Here is a 9,124-nt window from a genome sequence, read left to right on the forward strand (position 1 = left end):
GATGACCTTGTGAATTCTCAAGAGAGCATGAAACTACTGCAGAATATTCCTGAATGGTTTAAGAAATAAGAATTGTGAAAATCATCATTCAAAAGTGGAATGGGCTGCCTTCAGAGGTAGGTGGGTTCTCCTTTACTGGGACGACTTCAAACAAAGGTTACATGACCATATCTTAGAGGATGTTGTAAAGGCATTCTGAGTCCGTTACAGATAGGACTAGATGGCCTCTGATGTCACTTCTAGCTCTTCAAGGAATTCTGTGATTCTAAGGTGAAATACAAACACACATATAAACCTCAGAAAGACTAGGTAACATGGACTGGGGAATGAGCAAGTTGTGATACATGAATGTGACTGTGATTGTTACTGAATTATAAGAAATGATGACTGACATTCAGAGAAGTATAGGAAGGCAAATGAACTAAGCATAATAATAAATGATAAATAAATAAATAAGCAGGAAAACAATATACACAACTACAACAATGTTAGTAGAACAGAACCTGAAAAAATGAGAACTATATGCTATGTGATTCCAAAGACCAAGCCCCCTCCTTCCCTTCCTTGTTGAAGTGAAGGGCTATATACTAATCAGACTTATTTGACGTGTTGCTTAATTTAAATTTTCTTTCTTTCTCTTTTATTCTTTGTTACAAGGTTTGGCTTGCTTTGGAAGGGACTGAGAAGTGAGGATGATTTAAAAACAATTCAACAGAAATTAAAACCTGGAAGGAAGAGAATGGAAAAGTAGGCAAATTATTTCATCTCATAGAGTAACTTACTTCGTGGATTAAGCTTAACTCATTTTGATCACTCTTTTTTTCCCCCTTATCAGTTATTTATATAGCATATTAACTTGCATTATCAATACGTTGCTTTGTAAAGAACAGGACTGAGCCTATATTAGGTGCTCAATAGTTGTGACTGATTCTGTTCACTCCTATAAGCTCTGTGAGACAACAGATGCAAATGCTGGTGGTTATTATTCAAGGGAAGGACTATATTACAAAATGATGGAATCTATGAGCTGGAAAGGGACTTGGAGATCAATCATCTAAGCCAAACCACAAACTTCACATAAAGAAAGTAAGACTGAGAGAATTAAAATGACCTACTTGAAATCAGCCAGCTTGGAAGTAACAGAACAAGGCCTAAAACCCAAGATTCTCTGGCTTCTTGTCAGGTGCTCTTTTTTTCCTTATTGACTCCTAACAAACTGAATCTTCAATGTTCAGAGTCAGAAGGGACTTCAGGGGTTCACTTAATCCTTAGTCAAGTACTCACTATATACTATGCAATGGATGCTTTTTTTCTCATACATAAGATTGGTCTATCTATCTCCTTCAAAAGACTGAGAACAAATTTTTACAAGGGTTATTTTATCAGTGCTTTTTAGAGGGAAAAGTGATTTTTTCACCCTGAGTCAGTAAATATTTCAATTCTTTAAAAAGTCATTTACCAACAAGGTATATATCTAGTAGAACAAGGACTAAGCATTAAGAAGACTAAGAAAAATTTCACCCTCAAAATATATTTTAAAACTGGCATATTCTAAAAGATGTTTTTCACAGATTTCAGTGCAGTAATTAAACTAATCTAGATTAAACAGACCTTGCTTTTTGCCATGGGGGTAGAGGGAGTAGGTGATTTAGATTATGTATTAAACCTACTGCAGACCATAAAACATTTATACTCTAAGATGTTCCTCTCCAGCCTCCTTCCCTTCTACATCATTCTTTTTATAATTTTCCCTCTTGCTAGATTTTCATTATGTAAAACTACGCCTCCTCCTGAGGAGGGTAAATCTAGTAAGGAGAGTAAGAGAAGTATATTGAAATCCAACTCCAACAAGCATCTAGTAAGCTCTGGAGATATGAAAACAATACCAAAAAATTATTCTTGCCTTAAAGAGTCTTTGAGGAACACATTATGTAAATGAAAATTGGAGAAAGGAGAGAACACTAATCAGAGGGATCAGAAAAGGCTTCCCCCCAAAGGATTTATTTGTACAAAAATATTTATAACAGCTGTTTGTGGGAGCAAAAAATTGGAAATTGAGGGGATGTCCATCAGTTGGGGAATGGCTGAACAAGCTGCGGTATATGATTATGATGGAATGCTATTGTGTCATACATAATAATGCTATTTCTCATAAGAAATGATGAGCAAGATTAAAAATCTGGGAAGACTTACATGAACTGATGTAAAACGAAAAGAACCAGGAGAACATGGTACACAGTAACAGCAATACTGTACAATGATCAACTGTGAATAACTTAGCTACACTTAGCAATACAATGATCTAAGACAATTCCAAAAGATTCACGAAGAAAAATGCTATCCACATCCACAGAAGGAACTAATGGGAGTCTGAATACAGATCAAAGCATACCATTTTTCACTTTATTTTTTTTGTGGGTTTTTTTTATGGGGGTCCTATGTTTTCTTTCACAACATGACTAACATGGAAATGTTTTGCATGATATATATATAAAACTGCTTACTGTCTCAAAGGGGGGAGAGGAGGGAGGAAGATAATTTGGAACTCAAAATTTTAAAAAATGAATGTTAAAAACTGTTTTAACATACAATTGGAAAAAATAAAATGCCAATTTTTTAAGGGGGAAAAGACTACCACACAGAAATTGGGTTCAAGGGTTCTTTGAAGGAAGATGGAATTTTAAAAAGCAGAGATGAAAAGGGAGTGTATCCCAGGTACAGGGAACAGCTAATGAAGAGGAAGATGGAATGTCAAGGTCAAGAAACTACAAACAGGCCAGTCTGGTTGGAATGGAAAAAGTGTGATAGAGAATAACATGCAATAAGCCTGGAAAGGTTCACTTGGAGCCAGACTGTAATGGGCTTTAAGTGACAAAACAATTTGTATTTTATCCTAATGGCAAGAGGGAGTCACTCAAAGTTCTTAAGCAGGAGAGTACCATGATCAAATTCATGCTTCAGGACTATAAACTGTCAGCTTTGGAGGATGTAGTGGAGAAGAGAAAGTCTGGAAGTCAGGAGTTCAATTTTGTTGCCATGGTTGTTGTAATTGTTGTTGTAATGACCAAGAGATGAAGAGGGCCTAAACTAAGGCGATGGCCACAGCATGGAGAGAAACGAACAATGAGGGGCAGCTAGGTGGCGCAGTGGACTCAGACACATGATACTAGCTGTGTAACCCTGAGCAAGTCACTTAACCCTGACTGCCTCAAAAAAAAAAAAATTAACAATGAGCAAGAAGTATCGGGGAAAAAATTGACATCGTTTGCTAACTGGTTTAATATAGGAAGTGTGTGATCCAGTGAAGTCAAGGACAACTTCAGGGTTTTTACCTTAGTGACAACCAATAACAGTTCTCTCCACAGAAAAAGGGAAATTCGGGGGCAGCTAGGTGTCGAAATGGATAGAGCACCGGCCCTGGAGTCAGATGGACTCGAGTTCAAATCCTGCCTCAAACACTTGACACTAGCTGTGTGACCCTGGGCAAGTCACTTAACCCAACTGTCTAGCAAAAAACGAACAAACAAAAAAAACCACCAAGAAAAAGGGAAATCTGGAAGGCTCAGGGGGTTTCATTTCCCAACTGTTCAGTTTGAGATGTCAAGCAGTTAATGATGAAGAACAGCACTTAATAACAAATAAGTATGCTACAAAACAAAATGTCAAAGTACACAGGAGAGGAACTAAGTACTAAACCAAATGGAATCAATCTTCTGGCTTAAAAGGGATCAGGGAAAGCTACAAAGAGAGGGTGGCACTGAACTACTCTTTGAATCACATGAAGCAAGCGTTCGAAACACATTTATTTCTCATCCTCCCTGGGATGGATGGAGGGGCTCCAGCACACACACACCTTCTGAAAGGAGTATTCTTGAAATTACCATTAGCAATTACAAGTTGTCCCCAATTACCCCAGTCCTAACCAATGCACCTCACTGAACATCAGACTGAGAAGATCACTAGGCCTACCCCTTCTTTTTATGGAGGAGACACTGAGACTTACACAAAGTCCATGTGAACTGGTATTAGCCAGAACCCATTCTTGCACAATAGGATGGAGAGGGTACAGGGCAAAAGATTGGTGGAAAGAGTAAAAAGCTAAGCACTAAAATCCACCTAACATCCCTTTCTCTACCACCCATCTGCCTGATCATAAATTAACTATACACACCTATTTCAATATAGCCCCTTCTCAGCAATGCAAAGATCTAAGACATCTCCAAGGGTCTCATGATGGAAAATGCTATCCACATCCAAAGAAAGAATGCAGATGGAAGCATACTATTTGCCTTTTTTTTAAACTTTTGTTTTGTGTCCTCTTTCTTGTGGTTCCCTCTATTGGTTCTGATTCTTCCTTTCAACATCACTAATGTGAAAATATGTTTAACAGGAATATATATGTATAGCCTATATCAGATTGAGCACTGTCTTCAGGAGAGAGGTGGGGAGGGAGGGGCAGAAAAATTTTAAACTCAAAAGTTTATAGAAATATAAATAAATCAAAATAAATTAATAAAAAAAAAAAGAGTGGGATCACAGACTTGTCTGTCTTTTCTCTTTCCATACCTTCCCTGTTCTGCTCCTTTCACCTCACAAGTAAACATTTCCTGACCCATCCTCCGTTCTGGAGACTATGTTAAATGGGGAGATGGCTCAAAACGTGCAGCAGTGACTCTTCTACCATCACGATCTACCCTTTGTAATGAGGGCATACAGGTATACACATGGTGCGTAGTTGGCTGCATACTGACATACAAGAAATGGGATCACAGAGCCAGCCATAATGACCTCATTCCTCTTCTTCACACAGTATACTCCATCTCCACTCTATCTTTACACTGTTTACAAGTCCCAAGACTAGAACACTCTCACTCCTTACCGCTGTCTCTAGGAATCTCGGGTTTCTTTCAAGACTAAGTTCAAGCCCCTTCCGCATGAGGCCTTTCCTGATCTTGCCACCTGCTATGCTGCCTTCTCCTCTGAGGTTACCTTTTATCTACTTGCTATGTTTTGTATATACCTACATATATGTGCATGTTATCTCTCCCATTTAATGTAAGCTCTTTTAAAGGAAAGGAATATTTTACTTTTGTCTTTGTATTCCCAACACCTGGCACGGATGTCCGACAAGTAAATAACAGGCAGTTAAAATGTTTGTTGATTGACTGAATTCACATACCTACAGTGGAAAGGACTTATCCACCTCATTTAATAGATGAGGAAACTTAAGTCTAATGTTAATTGATTACAAAATTAATTAACAAAAGAAACACAAGGTGGCAAGCACTGGAGCAGAATCTGAACCCAGATCTTCGGATTTCAGAGCCAGTATAAGTGAAAGGCCATTTAAGTAAGAATGAGGGCAAACATGACCCTAGTGCCCACAGGATGATGAAGGCTTCCCAAATGTTAGGTAGATCCTCTATGGAGGATTCATGGGGGAACACAGGTAAGAACCAAACAGGATAAGATATGAACGGTGATCTCTATCAATGAAGTGATCTATTTAAGGATATCATCCCAGTACCTGCCACATGACACTGCACACAGGAATTTTAGAGATCAAGTCCAACCTTCATTTTACAAAAGGGAAGGAAGGGTGGGAAATGAAGTTAAAAGTGCAACATTAAAATCAATGCAAAATGATTTGACAGGTTTTGCATTTCTTGACTTCTCAATGGATAGGAGAAGTGTGGAAGAGGCAGAGAATTTGGAACTGAAAATGAAATTGATTTTTTTTAAAAGGAGGAAAAAAAAATCAATGCAAAGTAAAGGAGAATCTCCTATCCATCTCCTTCACTAAGACTGCTCTGTAATGACCATCTCCCACTTCAGAAGCATCCTCTTGAACAATTTTCTGACATAATGTATCTTTTCTGTATGAAAACTGAATAATGGATTTTAGGAGAAGCATGAGCCTTTTTTCCTTTATATTCATTTTCAATGTTTTAAAAACTATATGAATGAGACCAAAACTCTCGTTTTTTGGATAATGAACTTCTGTCTTGCCTGCAACACTTAACAGCTATTTTTTATCACTGATTCTTTCATTCCACTTAACAGCCTGCACTATTTCAGCGACACACTCCTCAAACCTACTCATCTGTACGCAAGCATCTACAATCACATGCAAAGGTTCAATAAGTGTTGGTTCAAATTTCTAGTATGTAATATCTAGGTTAAAAGAAAATCACTACCTTTAAAAATAGAAAAAAGATTATAATTCAAAAGTCAAGATGGAGTGGAACCACAATATTGTTAATACTCAAATTCACTCCATATGCACTTTACTTGTCTTATTTCCCAATAAAAAATATACTAATTCCTCAGATAACAAACATAAATAGGCACTCTTATTTTTCCCTTTCCATACTCGACCCAGAGATACTACTGAAACTAAAATAAAGTTAAACATGAAGGAAAGTGCCTGGACTATTCAGTGTTGTTCAGAAGATTCAATCCTGGATATTCTAAAACTCAAAACAAGTGAAACCCTCTTAGGGACATTCCTGCTGTTCCATAACCAGTAAGTATTTTTGCTGTATGTGTCCCTCTCCTCAGCTACTCTGTCCTACCTCCCTCCAATGCCCCAGCCTGGGTTAAGAAAGCACAGTATGGGTAATTGCAAATGGAAGAACTATAGGTTCTTATTTGCTGAAATTAATAAAAAAAAAACACATTAGAAGGGCAGCCTAATGGATAAGAAATAAGGATTCTGTGGATTAAATGAAATAGTTTAACCAATGAAGAGTATTTACATATTAACTATAAAGAAAGGAAACTTCCAAGAGACAGTAAGTAAGATGAGAGCTGAGAAGATAGGAGAATCTCTCCAGAACCAGGATATGGATGATAGGGCTTTGTCAATACCAATAAAATCAGACAATTTGAAGACAGGAAGGTGGGAGTGTGTGTTAGGATTTGGAGGTCTCTTTTTGTCAAGGATTTAGATAGAGGTTTCCTTTTTCCCTTTAGTTACTGGGAGAAGGGATACTACCACACTAAGCCCCTTAAGGTCAGAGTGTGTGTGTGTCTGTATGAGGAAAAGGGGGAGAAAGGGAAACAGTGTACATACAGACTATGAAATGAATCAGAAAAAATCCAAGGATAAGGCAACACAATGTTGGTTACATCTCTTGGGTGGCTGTCTCTTGGGTAGAATCAAAGGAACTGGGAAAATCTGTAGAAAATGGGGTCTGCCTGGGTACGATTCAGCGGAGAGATGTGAGCCAGGTTTGCTTACTCAAGGGCAAGCTAGTTATTCTAGGCTGAAGGAAGTTAGCATGCCAGCCCTTAAGGAAAAAAGGCTTTTGCTGGGGAAGTTCCCATCAGATAATTAAGAAGAAAAGCAAGTTAGCCCCCCTTTGCAGGGTCAGTGGAGTAAAGGATAGGGAGGGGACAGACAATAAATACAAGGTGGTTCTTGGAGGTAGGAGGGAGGGAGGGAAGAAGAAGGTGGGGGAGGGGGCAGCAAAGGGGGAAAAGCAGTGCAGAAAGTCCCCTTGTAGGGCTTGAGGAAGAGGGAGTGAAGAAAATGCTCTTGGAGAGGAACACAATAGGCAGTAGTGAAGGCTAGGGGCACAGAAGGCAGTGGAGAAGTCTCCACTGCAGGAGCTGGGGGAGTCAGGGATACAGTGGAGAAGGCTCCACACTGCAGGGGTTAGGGGTGGGGGGTGGGCAGGTATTGGAGGAAGAGGGACGGTGGAGAAGACTCCATACTTCAGGGGCTAAGGGGGGGCGGGGAAGAAGACAGGCAGTGGAGACGGGAGGGCAGTCGACAAGGCTTTACACTGCAGGGGCTGGGGAGAAGAGGCATCGGAGAAGGCTCCACACTGGGGCTGGGAGGAATAAGGCAGGCAGTGGAGAAAGTGGGGGACAGTGGAGAAGGCTCTACTGCAGGAGCTGGAGGAGGGGCCGGCAGTGAACAAGGCTCCACTGCACGGGCTGGGGGAGAAGATCAGCAGTGGGGTAGGTGGGGCAATAGAGAAGGTTACACTGCAGTGGCTGGAAGGGAGACCAGTGAAGAAGGAGGGGGATGGAAAAGGCTCCACTGCAGGGGTTGGGGGCAAGTAGCAGACAAATGAGGGCAGCGAGGTAGTCCCCCTTGAAGGGGCTGGAGGGCGCTGTGGAGAAGGCTCCACTGCAGGAATAGGGGGGACGCAATGGAGAAGACTGCCCTGCAGGGGGGGCGGAGGCAGTAGACAAGGTTCCACCGCAGGGATGGGGGGATGAAATGGAGAAGGCTCCCCTGCAGAAGCTGGGGGTGGAAGCAGTAGAGAAGGCTCCACTGTGGGGGGTGGGGAGGGTAGTGGAGAAAGCTCCCTTGCAAGGACTGGGGGGGGGACGGACAATGGAGAAGGCTCCCCTGCAGAAGCTTGGGGTGGGGCAGTGGAGAAGGCTCTAAGGTGTAGGGGGAAAGGGGGAGCTAGGTAAGTGCTGTTAGTAGGTGAAAAGACCAAAGGCCTGGATGGAAATCCAGGGAGACAAATTGAGGGTTTTCGAGGCGTGAGGGGGCATCTGCGAAGGGTGTTTGTCCCCAGGGGAAGAACGTACGAAGGAAGCCCGCTTGGGGCGCCCGGTGACTGGCTGAGTGGCAGGAGCGAGAAGAGATGGGGGGCCGCCCCACCCCCCACCCCGTCAGGTGGAGGAGGAGGAGGCAGGAGCGGAGCCCGCGGAGGAGGGAGGGAGCGAGCAGCATAAACACACACATACCAGCGCAGGCGGCCGAAGGCGAGGCCGGGGCCGGACCGAAGAACGGACACACACGGGAGGGACGGAATGAACGGCGGGGCAGCCGGTCGGTTACCTGTCTCCTGTGGCCACGGTGGTAAATAGCCGAGGCGAGCAGCGGGCGAAGGCGGCTCAGCGGCACCCGGCCCCCGGCCGAGGCCAGCAGGGGAGCCCCCGGGGCGCAGCGGCGGGACAGCGGCGGGACGGCAGCGGGAGCTGCGCGGGGCTCGGCCGCTCGCTCAGTCCGTCGGTCAGTCTGTGTGAGCGCGCGCCCGGCACTGAGGGGAGGAGCGGAGGGGGAGGGGAGGAGCAGCAGCACCAGCAGTGGAGGCGACGGCGCGGCTCCCGAGGCTGCGGCCGGCGCGCGGGGACAACGCCGCTTTATCGGGTCGGA

The 9,124-nt window shown here is 42.9% G+C and overlaps 1 protein-coding gene across 1 annotated transcript in view; it reads right to left on the reverse strand.

Annotated features, from left to right (window-relative positions):
* Positions 1-8,896, reverse strand: part of SLC45A4 (solute carrier family 45 member 4) — a 119,747-nt gene extending 110,851 nt beyond the window's left edge. The window contains exon 1 of the mRNA XM_020967049.2: positions 8,807-8,896. The gene's annotated coding sequence lies outside the window, so the exon portion shown is untranslated. The remainder of the gene's footprint in view (positions 1-8,806) is intronic.
* Positions 8,897-9,124: the final 228 nt, after the last annotated feature.

Source organism: Phascolarctos cinereus, unplaced genomic scaffold, assembly GCF_003287225.1.
Source record: "Phascolarctos cinereus isolate Bilbo 61053 unplaced genomic scaffold, phaCin_HiC Scaffold_4;HRSCAF=312, whole genome shotgun sequence".
Lineage (NCBI taxonomy): Eukaryota > Metazoa > Chordata > Mammalia > Diprotodontia > Phascolarctidae > Phascolarctos > Phascolarctos cinereus.